This window comes from Lissotriton helveticus, chromosome 10 (genome assembly GCF_964261635.1).
Source record: "Lissotriton helveticus chromosome 10, aLisHel1.1, whole genome shotgun sequence".
Classification (NCBI taxonomy): Eukaryota; Metazoa; Chordata; class Amphibia; order Caudata; family Salamandridae; genus Lissotriton; species Lissotriton helveticus.
In genome coordinates, this window is record NC_136071.1 from 661800192 (window position 1) to 661814770 (window position 14579).

The 14579-nt window shown below is 46.2% G+C and overlaps 1 protein-coding gene across 2 annotated transcripts in view; it reads left to right on the forward strand.

The window, feature by feature from the left end:
• The window catches only part of NTAN1 (N-terminal asparagine amidase), a 279397-nt gene that overhangs the window by 41044 nt on the left and 223774 nt on the right, over positions 1–14579 (forward strand). The window lies entirely within an intron of this gene.

Consider the following 14579-nt stretch of genomic DNA (forward strand, 5'->3'; position numbering starts at 1 on the left):
TTCCCATTTACCTGACTTGGGGCAGGAGATTCAAGGGCTGTGTTGGAGTTGTTGGAGTTTAAAAAGTGCCTTCTTACTACTATGGTTTTTTGGTCCACATAAATTGAAGACACCCTGTTTTCAGCATGCAGTTACACAATAACCACTTTGCCACCATCTTGTAGCCATTTCGTACCAGAAATGTACAATATGGTTAGGAAAACAGAGTTCTCCTATGGACACTTATCTCTTTCAATTCCAAAGTCATTGGTGACCCACTGTTTTTGCTTCAAAACTGTGGAGGGTATGTGGGCAGCCAATATATATTTTTTGGCTTTAAAAGGCAGAAAGAGGCAGGTTCAACTTTAAACTAATGCTATTTGAAAATGGGTGGAGAATGGACATGAGCAGGGAAGGTGTCACTATTAGTTTGCATTCAGGAAATGCATTTCTAATTGTAAACAAAGCTTGAAATGGGGTTAAGCAATGTATTTATTTTTTAAGTCTAAGCAGAGGTACCCATCTGTTGGCATCATCCTAAACTCATCAGAAACAGGAGTAGAGGAATGACCTTTCATATATGCCCAAATTGTGTTAGTTTAAGTATTACTTAAATCTTTGTAAATTCAGATAACATAACAACTATGTACTCCTAATTTATATTTGTTTGCCACTTTTTGTTGTTCGTAGATAAAATAGTAAGTGTGATATTGCCTTTTTAGGTCTCGCGCCTAGGGTTGCAGTGCGCAGCGTTGTCGTGCAGCACGAGACATTTAGTAAGGGAAAGAAGGGGTTTAGGTAGCTGACCTAGGAATCGCACACGCTTGTGCGTGTGCTTTTCCATTTGTGCTACCCGATTGGCCTTTGCGTGCATCTTTTTATAAAAGACTGCACACAATTGGCCATAGGCGGGCGTATTGCTCCGCCCATGGCCTATTGGTGTCTATTATGCGCACCAAGCGTGTAATAGACACCAATAGGCCATGTGGTTTCAATTTTCGTGCCCAGACACCGGCGTGTTAATTGAAACCACGGCTCACTGTGGCGCGCGCGCGGGCTTCTGTTTTTTGGGATCCATTTTACAGTGAAGCAACTAAATGAAAGAAGGCAAGAGAGGGGGCTGCTTGTTAGTAATAAGTCTCTCTTGTTTTCTAGATTGTTGAGCTCATCTTTTTCCTTCTATTTTACTTCGTGTTTTATTTTCATGCACATTTGGTGATTTTGACCCAGTCGAGAATATCTACCCTATATCTTGCTAATCCTGTATATTTGCCACCCAAGGGAACCCATGTGGTGGCACTCATAATATGTAGCAAGTCCATGAATGGCTGATGTTAAATTAAGTCTCTTCTCCCCTCCCCTGCAAACCTGCTGTAGGTCGCAGACTTTCGCGATAAGTTGGGAAACCCAAAATGTTAACATTTCAAGCGGCAAAACATTCTGTAGGTCAATAGCCTAATCACATAAATTCTCAAGGCGGAACTGCCTCACAAGATGCACCGCAGATCAGTTCCTTCCTGGGAGTATTTTGCTCTTCCATGGCATGTTTCACCCAGGCCTAAGAGGAGTTTAAATGTGTACTTAAGAGACTGCAAGTTTCCGACATGGCCAAAAGGTCACTGTGCCTTGGGCCTTGCAGCCCATGACGTGGTTCAGTGCTGTGCTTACAGTGCCCCGCCCTTTTTAATTGGCCTATATCTTTGTTAGCAAGTCACCACGGACCAGGCGACGCAGCCTTGCCTCCAAGGCCTGAAGAGCCCTCTCTCACAGCCACGGCAGGAGGGGGCCGTTTCATGAGCTCCCTCTTGACCGGGCGTTTGCCCCTGGGCTGCGCATGCAAAGACCTCGTCCTGTAATCGCGAGGACAAACAGAGGCGGAGCACGCCGGGCTGCTGTTTAGTTGGCCTCTAACAAGACGGCCTCTGTTGCACATTTAATTAATGCACTATTATCGATCGCTCTGTCAGAAGACAATAGTGATTTATGGTTCCACCCGCACCATGGCTTCTGTCATCGTGTACCCTGCGTATCTGGCTCACAGCACTCCCTTCTGTGGCATCTCTGCCTTCTGCAAGCCACAACAGGCATCGTCTCGTGGCCTGTAGACGTGGTATTGAATTTTTGTGGGCAATGTGCTGGAACAGTGTAGTCCAGGCCAATCCTTGCTTTCAACTTCTGTGACGTAGAACATCAGTAACGGTGAAAGCGCTGTAGCAAGCACTCTATAAAGTACATTTCTGCCTTAAGACATGCCTCTTTTTCATGTGCTTGCCTTCTTCCACTCCTAAACTTCAGGCACACAGCACTTTGCATTCTGGGATCCGTAGTTTTTAGTGCCACCCTTAGGTGCCTTTACTGCGCATGTTATATCTTGACGAATTTACTGAGCATCTATTAAAGCCCGGCACACAGGGCATTAATACATAGAATGACTGTCTCTATCGGCACAGGCGGCACTCCCAGGACAGCTGTGCCGAGGGACCTCGCCACATGGAGATATTCTCTCCAACTCCTGCCGGCTGAAGGTGGAGATCTTGCCACCTGTTTCTGGCCTTTCTGCCGCCGGCCAGGGCATGTATATAATCTTTTAAGTGCGCTCTTCAGAAACAAATTCCTTTGGGTTTTAGAAAGCGCCCTCTGGGCACCTGGCTTGTATGCACTTTAAACCGGAGCAACTTTGGTTAGTCCCCGTCGGACCTGTCGCTTGAGGCCCAGTCGCAACTTCAGCATTAGAAGGTTATGAAACAAAGGCATAATAATCTAACCCGGGGAACACTGATGAAAGAGCTGTGGCAGCAGCGGGTGGAAAGAGGACGGTGAAGAGCCATTGCATGTTTTGCAGGAACTTGCTTTTACTTGATTATCTTAGTTTGACTTAGTGCCACCTAGCAAATGCTCATTTACGGGCACTTATTGAAAGAACTGCTTGTGTTTATTTTTATTTTTTTTAATTCTGCTAAGAAAAGTTTACGCAAACAAATGATGGACAGAATGCTGAATAAATCATACATTCACCCCCAATCAAGAGATCAGGGTTAAATCCATTGTTCTTTTGCTCACCATGCCACCCCAGTTTAGACCCAGCCATATGCAAATCAGTCTTGACCCTGTGCCTCATGGGAACAGTCCAGACCGAACTGCCAAGCCAGGTCCTCCCTGGACCGGAAACAAGCATCCTTGGACCGGTTTACAGCAGCACTCCCCTTCGGTGAGAACAGTGAAGCAATTCTGAGTGGTGAGCAACAAATAGGCAGTCCAGAAGGCTGAGAATACATGCTTTTCCTTATCCTGCAAAAGTACTCCTAAAGGAGGGAGCAGGTGAATACCGAGGGCATGGCCATCCGCAGGCTTAATTATTTGTATTTATTTTTTGATTTTATATAGCGTCAACATGGCCCAGGGGCATCCGAGCGCTTTACAAGAAACCGCATCATCACAGGAATATATTGGAGATACGTCACGGGAAAAGAGAAAAAGCGTTTGCAATGCAATAGGTCTCGCATTATTAAAGTTTGACCTATTGGCATTGCTAAATAATGCAACACCAGTAGCTCAAACTTTAATAATGCAAGACCTATTGCATTGCAAATGCTTGTTTGATTTGGGTGGAGTGGTGTGGCTCACTGGTTAGAGGCGGCAGACCCGGGAGCAGAAGTCGGCCCGGGACCAGGGTTCAATTCCCGACGCGGCAGGGTCGTGGACCAGGGTCAGCGGACTCGACAATTCTCGCCTCGGTGCCTACTCTAACCTGGGGTCCCACTCGGCAACTCTGGGCATTAGCTTGCCTAATCTCCACAACGGCCCCATCAACGCCGGGGATGCCTGGCTCCACCTTGGGGGTTCCCAGTAGGGACCACCCCACAGGGAAAGCCAGGACGGGTTCCCCAGCGGTATACAGCGCCGGGACGCCCCTTTGCTGGGGCAGCTGTGCGCTTTACAAGTATACGACATTTAACATTTAACATTTGAAAGCAGTAACAGTACATGCAGCATTTACCAGCATTACTACCAACGTATACAATATCCGATCCTCCATGCATCATTTTACAATGCTCAACCATGAATACATTCCCAATCATATGGCTAAGAGCCCACATCTCCCCGATGTACAGATGGGGAAGCCTTTGTTTATCCAGAGCTGGGAGGTTCATGCAGCATGTGTAATCACATTTTCCCTAGTGAGCAACCAAGACTTTAATGCATATGTTTTTGAAGGAAAGAGCCTTGGTGTAGGTTAGGCAACAGTGAAAGCCACACAAAAAGTAACCATGACATAGGAATTTTGAATCTCTCATTTGCTACCTTTTAGATAGCTACTCTGCAGATATCCTCCTTCGTAAATCTTTCAGGGGTTCCAAATGCGATCAAAAGGGATTCAAGCAATTTCGAACAACTGTCCAATGTACAAATAATGTTTGTAACTTAATTAGAATTTCCCAATACGAAAAACAAGGCATGTTGTGTAGAATCTTGTCACAGCATGGAGGCACAGTAACTTCAATTGGACTTGCTGAATTCTGACCAAATATTGAAGATCTGCCATCTGGAGTGCTCCACCCCTCATCCTTTAAAGCTGTAGACACAAATCAGTGAGCTTTGCCACAACGATCAGCTGTTTATAGTGTTTGCTTTGCCATCATTGTGAAGCAAGTACTATGAGGGATCTTTGATGATAAAGATTTTTTAAAAATGTCTTCTATCTCGAATCCCAGCGAACATGTTCTGCATGGACATCACCATCTTGACCAAATTTGTTGATTCGAGGACACCCACAATCCTGATGTTGTTGAGGTTGTTGTATTTGCCTCTTTTCACCTTCAGGACATTTCGTTGCCACTTGCCCTTTAGTTATCTTTGATGTCCAACACTCTTCACTGTGTCATGTTGAAACAAGTTGCCTGCTTGCTAGTCTCATTTTTGGGTGATCTATGTAAAGAGAGTGTGTGTCAATCTTGCTATCTATTGTTTGGATGCCGTGTTGCACGTTGAGGAGCAGTGCATTGAAGTTGGAGCCACAGTCAGAATAAGACTGCTTACCATAATGTAAGTCCTGCTCTATTTCTAAAGCCCTGGCAGTTCTCTTGAAATCAACACTGATCTCTATTTGAATTCGGTCTCCCATTCCCTTTGTCCCTGGGGAATGTGTTAGATATATATTGATTACATAGTGCTACACAAACAGTGAATCCAAACTGCGGTCGCTGTTTGTACTCTACAGGAACCGTCACAGGACCAGTAACGCACATGACACATCCCAGTTGAGCCACAGAGACACGTATTGGCAGTCGGGAAGTTGTACTCTACCAATTAAGTTGGATTCTGTGGCAGCCAGTGAGTGTTTGTGAGATAAGCTCCTCTGAGTTCAAGCCACAGCAAGGCTCACAGACATTGCCAAGGTCGGTGAGCCTGTTGAGCCTGTACTCCAAATAGGCAGAAGCGCTGGGCAAAGGCCATGCTGGCAGGAGTCCAACCAGAATGGCTTGCACCTCTGCCAGTGTACGATCAGAGATATCAGATGGCTGAAGCAGTTTGATAGTGCTCTCATTTGGTAGCAGCAAAAAGGCAGCATGGGGACTATGGGAGAGTCTACCAGCCATTTCAGTAAGGCCATCAGCTTAGTTTAGTTAGCTTGCAGTGAGTGTCTCCTTTGTAACAGCAATGACCAGCCTCCAGCAGCAGGCCTTGATAAAAGGTAGTCAGACCTCCTGGGCACTGTGGCAGCATGTGAGCAGCAGCAGTAGAAAGCTCCCAGATTGCATACCTTAAAGAGAGGCAGCCAGTGCACCCAGACCTAAAATATGTCACTGTTCAGTAGAACAGTGGGAGTAGGTTGTTCCATCTGGATCCTATTGCGGTGCTTAGACACCCTCATAAGTCTAGTGATACACATTGACCACCTGTGGAATCTAACCCATAGCACTCATGATGGCGACTGCCACAGCTCCTATCACTCTCCCGGCCCCAGCGCAGCGAATGGAAACTGGAGCGCCTCATCTTAATTTTCTCCAGCTCAGTGGTAATACTTCACAACATTGTTAACATCTCCCTGGCCTTAGAGCAATTCATATAGACAACAAGTACGACAAATCATGTGATGCTTTAGTTGAAGTTAAATTGGATTATGTCAACAGACATTCCTGTTTCAAGGACGCAAGACCATCACCAACTACAGGGGCGTGCTACATGCTTGGGTCTGCTCCTCACCCAAAAACAGAATTCTGTAAAGTTCAAGTGGGTTCCTATGCATAAGCTCTTTTTGGGAGATCTTTTCTTGTGGTAATGAAATGCTAACACTAGTCCTACAATCTTAGTAGTCGTGGGGGCACACATGATCAGAAAGACTGGTAAAATTACTTAATGGCTGACTCAAATAATGTTATTTAAGTGTCCAGTGGTAAGATTATTAAGATATATGGATATTAAGGGCAGTTTTCCTCCCCCGTAACCTATGAAAGTCAGTGTGTTTCAGCACCATTCTAGAGTCCAAGGCAGGTTCTGTGGCTTTCTTCAGGACCAATGAATGAATGAATGAATACTTTATTGTATGATTACCTAAAATCATTTACAAAAGCAATTCATATAACTATAATAGTTAAAACAATAGATTAATGAAAAAGCATCTTAAAAAGCATAAAAAATGCAGAGGGATTAAAAAGAGAAAAAAACATCTAGAGACATATACATCGGTTGTCCAGTCAGTGCCTTAGTGGCGGTTCATCTTAACTTGTCGGGCTTGGTGCAAGATCACTGATGGCCATAAATTGCTTTGTTTATTGTTTGCTCAACGAGAATGGCACTGTTCTTGACCATTGGATTTGGCACAGGGTCACTAATGATGATGCAGATGCTCATCGACAGTCGGCATGTAGATTGTTATTATGCTGTTATTTTTTCGTACTTTGAGTTTGACATAAGATCTTTCCAGCAGCGGCAAAAAACTTCCTGGCACGTTGGTACTGTTGTGGTATATATGTGCGTTAATACCTCCTTGCATGTTCTTACTTTACTTAGATTGAACATTGCCCTTAAGTATTTGCGCCCGGGCTTACCAACGCTGGACAACAACAGATGACATGCACTGATGATTCTGTGTGATATTGACGCAGGCGACATCATCTATTTCCAGTTGGTATGGATTTCCAATGTGCCCCATAGTCCTTTATTGGTAGAGTTAGCGGCCTGGTCTTCAGAACATTTTGAAGAGCTTGTCTACCCAGACCGGCTTTCATCGTATGGTTGACATAGAGAGGCTTCATGTGATTTGGCAAGACCCTCTGCGCTACGGATAACTCTGATCGTATCTATGTCCTGGTTCCTTGAGATGATCTTTCCCTGTTTTTTTAACAGGTTTTTTAGGCTAACTGTTGGCAGATGTAATATCGTTGTGTCATCAGCTGTCAGGCATAGTGTTAGCTGAAGCAAGGTACCTAGCCCATCGACTGGTTTGGTCCTTCAAGAGTATTTGAAGTGCTTCCCTCATGGTGCCCGAGCTAGCCTTGTTCACACAGTGGTACAACTTCACTATGTCTTTTTTGCATTCTATGTCCATTGATGTTAGGTTAAACTCATGTCGAATCAGTGTACGCCTTGTCGAGAATGGAAGCCTGAAGACCTTCCTGAAAGTCATGATATATAGGTGCTCCAGTTTATCGGACAATAGGCCCGGGAAGGCCAGATGACCATAGCTAATTGTTGAAAATAGCTTGGCTTGTATTACTCTTCGGATACCCTCTGTTAAATGGCTCACAAGATTCTGGTGTATTTTGCATAGGTTATGTGTGACCTTATTGGATTTTGTCTCCAATGATTTGGCCTGGGGTGTTGTTACACCGGTGTGTGAGAATTGTACACCGAGGTAGGTATACTTATTTGCAGTTGCAATTCTTAGTGGTCCGAAGTTCCAGCCCAGCAAGGATTTTTTTGGTTTATGTCCAAAAACCAATACTTTGGTTTTATTTGCATTGGTTTGGAGATTATTTTCTGTGTTGTATAAATGAAGAATCTCCAGAGCCCTTTTCATGCCTATTCTGGTTTGGTCCAGGATGACAAAGTTGTCCGCGTATTGCATAATAGGTGTTCTAAGGTGACCCAATTTGGGTGGAAAAAAATTGTTTTTTGAGAGTGCAGCTCCAAGGTACGCATTGTATAGGTTAAACAGTGTTGGCGCAATCACACAGCCCTGTTTTAAGCCTTTGTTCGTATAGATCTTGTCAGTTGCATGTGTCTGTGTGAGCTTAGTGCGGACCCATGTACCAGTATGGATGGACATAATGGCCGCCAGAAGTTTCCTCGGTATCCCCAACTTCGCAAGTTTTTCCCACAATATGTTGCAGGTGATGCCATCAAAGGCAGCACTATAGTCAACGAAGCAGGAGTATAGGGGTGGGTTTACACCCTCTGAGGCCTTAGTTATCAGATATGATAATGCAATGGCGTTATCCATTGTTGATGAGTTCGGCCGGAATCCTGTCTGGTATTGTGGTATTATTTGATTGCTGGTTATCCATTCCTCTAGCTCGTTCAGAAGAACTTTTGCATATGCCTTTCCGTCCATGTCAAGTAGAGCCATTAGTCTGTAATTCTCTGGCTGTTGCCTTTCTTATAGATTTGTTGCAGAATAGAGCCTTTCCACGAGTCTTCAGGACCAGGATCCCAAAGAATATCGCAGCAGCTCATCTGTCTTTGTGAAGTCCTGACTTATCATGAGGTACTTAACCCCTTCGCTGCTAGGCCTTTTCCCCTCCTGTGCTAAGCCTTTTTTTGGCGATTTGGGGTAGTGCGCGCTTAGGCCCCTGTAACTTTTTGACCACATAAGGTATCCACGCCAAATTTGCGTCCTTTTCTTCCAACTTCATGGGGATTCTAAAGGTGCCCAGGGTTTGTGGATTCCCTTGGAGGGGTCCCAGAAATTAAGCAAAATACAGTGAAATTTTAGTTTTTTTTCAGAAAAATGGGAAAAACGGGCTGCAAATGAAAGCCTCTGGGTTTTTCCCTGCAAATGTTATCAAAAAAGGGTTTGTGGGGCTGAAATCTCCATTTTTTCAGCTTTTAGGGAATGGCAGTCTTTTGTCAGAGAACCAACATTTTTCACACAGTTTTGGCATATTTCTGGGACATAGCCTATTTTTGCTATTTTTAGAGCTTTCAACCTCCTTCCAGTTAATGGTAGAAATGAGTTTGAAAGCAATAATGGATCCTGGAAAGCTATACATTTTCGCAAAGTAGACAACATTCTGAATTCAGAAAGGGGTCATTTGTCTAAATCCATGAAGGTTTCTTTATAGAAACTAACAGTTACATTTTTGAATAATTGAAATTTTGTTGAAAAAAACAGCCTTTTGTCTCAACGTTTTCACCTATAACTTCTTGTAATTTTGACAGCTCTTGGAAAGCAATATACCGTTACATCTGTTAGACCTTCCTGGTTGTGGGGATATTGGTTTCACCAAGAACCCGACGAACCCAGATCCAAAAACTGAGCAGCAACATGCAATGGTATTTTATTATTTACTGGGTATAGAGCACTTATTCTTGGAAAATGTATACATGGAAAAATCTGTATGAAAGACACCTATGTATTTCTGAATTGGGTACAAATTATAGAGTTTAGAAACAGTATATATTTGCACATTTTCAAAATTGGGATTACTCGTACTAGCATGAGAATTATTGGTCATTTTTCAAAAAGATTTTTTTTGTACACAATGTCTTTCATTGGGAAGGGAGACATGCATGAAAACTCAATAGGTAATAACAGTTGATTTACAAATCTGAGTTACCCTAAGTCTCCCGATAAAAACGGTACCTCACTTGTGTGGGTCGGCCTTGTGCCTGCGACAGGAAACGGCGCAAAATGCAACGTGGTCACACCTCAATTTTGCAGTTAAAAATTGACCCTTTTATGGCAAAGTGCCTAGCTGGAGATTTTGCACCCTAGCTCTGCCGGCACCTAGGGAAACCTAGCAAACCTATACATTTTTGAAAAGTAGACACCCTCGGGAATTCAGGAAGGGGTGACTCGACTGCCTACCACCAGGTTCTGTTACCCAGAATCCCTTGCAAAGCTAAGAAATTGACAAAAAAAAAACACACTTCCCTCACATTTCTGTGGTGGAAAGTTCTGGAATCTGCGTGGATCAACACATTTCAACCCACCCAGCGTTCCCCCGGGTTTCCCTAAAAAAATGGTACCTCACTTGCCTGGGTCTGCCTAGTGCCTGCGACAGGAAACAGCGCAAAACGCAACGTGGTCGCACCGCAATTTTGCAGTGAAAAGGTGCTCTTTTTTGGCAAAGAGCCTACATTTTTTTTTTTTTTTTTTTTTTTTTTGAAAACCTTTATTGCACAAAGAAAGCTCACAAATACGGGCCTACAACCCACGAGGGCTGGCCACCACATGGTAGACAACGTAGTAAATGAAAAACAAATTTTCAACAGGATATGTCACCAGGAGCACAGGAGAAACAATAGGAGCATCGAGCAATCAGCAAGAACAGGACAATAAAAGGTTAATTTTCTAATGCGGGGTGGGGAAACAGAAGAATCATGGGCCGTGCAAAAAACAACCAGGGAGGGGCCGCGGCAAGCCGCCATCTTACGGTCACAGAATGACAAAAGAGGCCATACCAACATAGCTATCAAAGAGTATAAACGTAATCGGAATATAAAGAAACGACAATGGCATCAATCAAACCGCACCTACCCGTCGCCGCCCCCACCCAAATTGAGGAGACATGATCAAAAAGGCCCACATAATAAAAGACAATACGATACGCATCCCAACAAAATAGAAGGACCCCCATAAAGGAGGAAAAAGGGGAGAGGGAAAAAGGGAACGAAAGAAGGGACTCCCACCAAACCACGCACCCCCAGGAGTGAAAGCAGGATAATAGAGTCCGGCAAGCGACATAGCAAAAATCGATACCGAATTACCCAGCGAGCTACAATCAGATACATACCGGAATACGAAAGTCACAGAAACTCCCCAGGGGGATACAGGAGGAGACGGAGTCCCGGAAAAAGTGAACACACAAGAGCCATAGAACAAAAAAGAGGAAATAAGGGAGGAAAAAGACCCCCCAATACGGACAGACCCCCCCCAACCCACCCCTAAAGCCCACCCTGCACCCCCGCAGAAGGCTACGGCCTACCCTCCCGCAGCGTGCCTGTCGCCCTAATTAGAACCCGAAATATAGCGGAGCAAAGTTAAGTCGGAAACAAAGACAAAAATGGGAAGGGAAGAGAAGGAAACGAGGGATGGGAAACACACACAGACATACACGGAGGGAGGGCCGGGAGACAGGAGTAAACGCACCCAGCCACCCGCCTGAGTCGAGGAGCCAAGTCCCCGGGAAGCCAAAGAACATCGGGTTAAAGTCCAGGGGCACCAGTCAATCACACAGAACCATACCGGGACAGGTTGACCATCCAAACCAGTGCAAGACTACCGCACACAGATGCCAATATACATTAGCCCTGTCCTTGTTTGTCCAAAGTGGAAACGGTCCGATCCAGCGAGGACCAGGTTACGAAGAACAGGAGACAGACAGCAGGAAGATCCAACGGCAGTCCGGAAAAGGCACATAAAGTGGAACACGGACGATCCAGGAAAGTCACGAAGTGTAGCAAACGATGCAGGCACAAGTCCAAGGATATGTCCAGAAGAACCGACCCATCTGGGCCAGCACAGGAGACATCGCCGGGCAGCAGCGACCGAAAGGAAGCGGGAGAGTCATGAAGGCCAGGCCAAGTAAAATCCAGCTCCCGGGCCCGAGAGAACGAAGGTAGCGCAGGAGGAGGAGGCGCCATCAAGTTCCGGACAGCAGCAGACGCGGTCGGAGCCGGGGCCAATTCCGCCAGGATAATTCCAGCCGCACCCCGCGGCGGCACAATCACATCTGGCCGTGGGGGCCCAGGAGGCCCGCCGTGAGGAACCATCTCCGAAGCTAGGATAGGCGCGGTCACACAGAGCCGCCAGGAGAGCAGGGTGTCCAGTAACTCCTTAAGTGTAGGAAAACCTTCACAGTATCGGGCACCCGGGCCATGCGGCGGGCCCCCAGCGCTCGCCCAGGCCCGGTCAAGACACTCGGGGTCGGCCGCCATTTTGTGAGTCCGACAAGGCAGCGCGGCTGTAAATCTCCGCCGAGGCGGCAGTAAGGCAAACAAAGTCCCGCTGACCGGCAACAGAGCACCCCGGGCAGGAAGGGGGGCCACCAGAAGAAAGGGATTCGCCGGCCACCCAACGCCGCCGGTCCCGTTCTCCGAGTCCGGGCGGCAAAATCAAAATGGCCGGACCGGAGAACAAAGGGAGAGCAAGCCGGACACACGAGGAGCTTCGACCCCGGAAGGCAGCGCCTCCACCATATGCCTCCTCCCCACAGGAATCGGCCAGGAAGGACCTCCGGCCCACACGAACAACGGCCCCCCGACCACCTCCTCCGCGCCCCGGAGGGCAGATCCGCAGGCTCCGTCTGGCCCGGGAGCCGGCAAGAAGATCCAGGCCAGTCCGCCTCCGACACCCCAACACAATCGGGGGCACTGCACCGTATCTACAGCAGCCAGGATAACCGGAACAAGAGGTAAGTGCCTGCAAAGCGTCGTAGCACCACCACTCAGCAAACAGGGCTTCCCGGGGCAGGAGTACAGCAGGATAAATGTGAAAACCCAGGCGGGCGAACGGAGCCGAGCTAAAGCGCGGCCATCTCGGTCGCGAGCTAGGCTCCTCCTACATTTTGTTTTTGAACCCTAGCTCTGCCGGCACCCAGGGAAACCTAGCAAACCTATACATTTTTGAAAACTAGATACCCAGGGAAATTCAGGATGGGGTGACTCGACTGCCTCCCACCACGTTCTGTTACCTAGAATCCCTTGCAAAGCTAAGAAATTGACAAAAAAACACATTTTCCTCACATTTCTGTGGTGGAAAGTTCTGGAATCTGCGTGGATCAACAAATTTCCACCCACCCAGCGTTCCCCCCCCGGTCTCCCGACAAAAATGGTACCTCACTTGCCTGGGTCTGCCTAGTGCCTGCGACAGGAAACAGCACAAAACGTAAAATGTTTGCACCTCAATTTCACAGTGAAATCGTGCCCTTTTTTTGGCAAAGAGCCTACCTTTTGTTTTTGACCCCTAGCTCTACCGGCACCTAGGGAAACCTAGCAAACCTATACATTTCTGAAAACTAGACACCCAGGGGAATTCAGGATGGGGTGACTCGACTGCCTACCACCAGGTTCTGTTACCCAGAATCCCTTGCAAAGCAAAACAATTGTGAAAAAATGCATTTTCCTCAAGTTTCTGTGGTGGAAAGTTCTGGAATCTGCGTGGATCAACAAATTTCCACCCACCCAGCGTTCCCCCGCGTCTCCCGAAAAAAATGGTACCTCACTTGCCTGGGTTTGCCTAGTGCCTGCGACAGGAAACAGCGCAAAACGCAACATGGTCGCACCTCAATTTCGCAGTGAAATCGTGCCCTTTTTTGGCAAAGAGCCTACCTTTTGTTTTTGAACCCTAGCTCTGCCGGCACCTAGCAAACCTATACATTTTTGAAAACTAGACACCAGGGGAATTCAGGATGGGGTGACTCGACTGCCTACCACCAGGTTCTGTTACCCAGAATCCCTTGCAAAGCTTAAAAATTGTGAAAAAAAATCTGCGTGGATCAACAAATTTCAACCCACCCAGCGTTCCCCCAGGTCTCCTGAAAAAAATGGTACCTCACTTGCGTGGGTGGCTCAAGGACCTACCTAACCCACACATTTCTGGAAACTAGACACCCGGGGGAGTCCAGCGAAGTATGGCATGCGTGGGTCCCCCAAGGTTTACCTACCCAGAATTCCCTGCAAACCTTAAAATTTGGTTAAAAAAAACACTTTTTCATACATTTTTGCGTGGGATCTCCGTGCCGGCACAAATGTCCTACAGCCCAGTGTTCCCCTTGTTCTCCCGAGTAAAATGATACCTCACTTGTGTGGGTGCCCCAAAGCAGATTAGGCTAAAAATGAATTTTAAAAAATTGTAGTGTTTGGGATTGACAAATTATGCACCTCACCTTAGTCACAGGCCTTTGGCCCACCCACACAAGTGAGGTATCATTTTACTCGGGAGATCAAGGGGAACGCTGGGTGGTAGGACATTTGTGCCGGCACAGAGATCCCACGCAAAAATGTATGGAAAAGTGTTTTTTCTAACCTAAATTTAAGGTTTGCAGAGATTTCTGGGTAGGAAAACATTGGGGGACTCAGGCATGCCATACCTCCCCGGACTCCCCCGGGTGTCTAGTTTTCAGAACTGTTTGGGTTTGGTAGTTTCCAAAGATGCTTGCCGAGCCCCGGGCCAAAAACTCATGGGATCCCCCTTGCAAAACCAAATTGTTATGAATGAATTAAGTTTTCAATTTGAGAGCGTGTGATTCTTGGGACAATATTGCATGGAAAATGTGACAGACATTTTCAAGTTTGCAGGAGATTGTGGATAAAAAAAAACAATAGAATTCACCAGAAAGACATGACCATATACTCCCATGGTTTAACAATAATATCTAAATTTAGTAAGTTATTTATAGCTATAATGTACACCATAACAAAGTTACTCAAAAGTC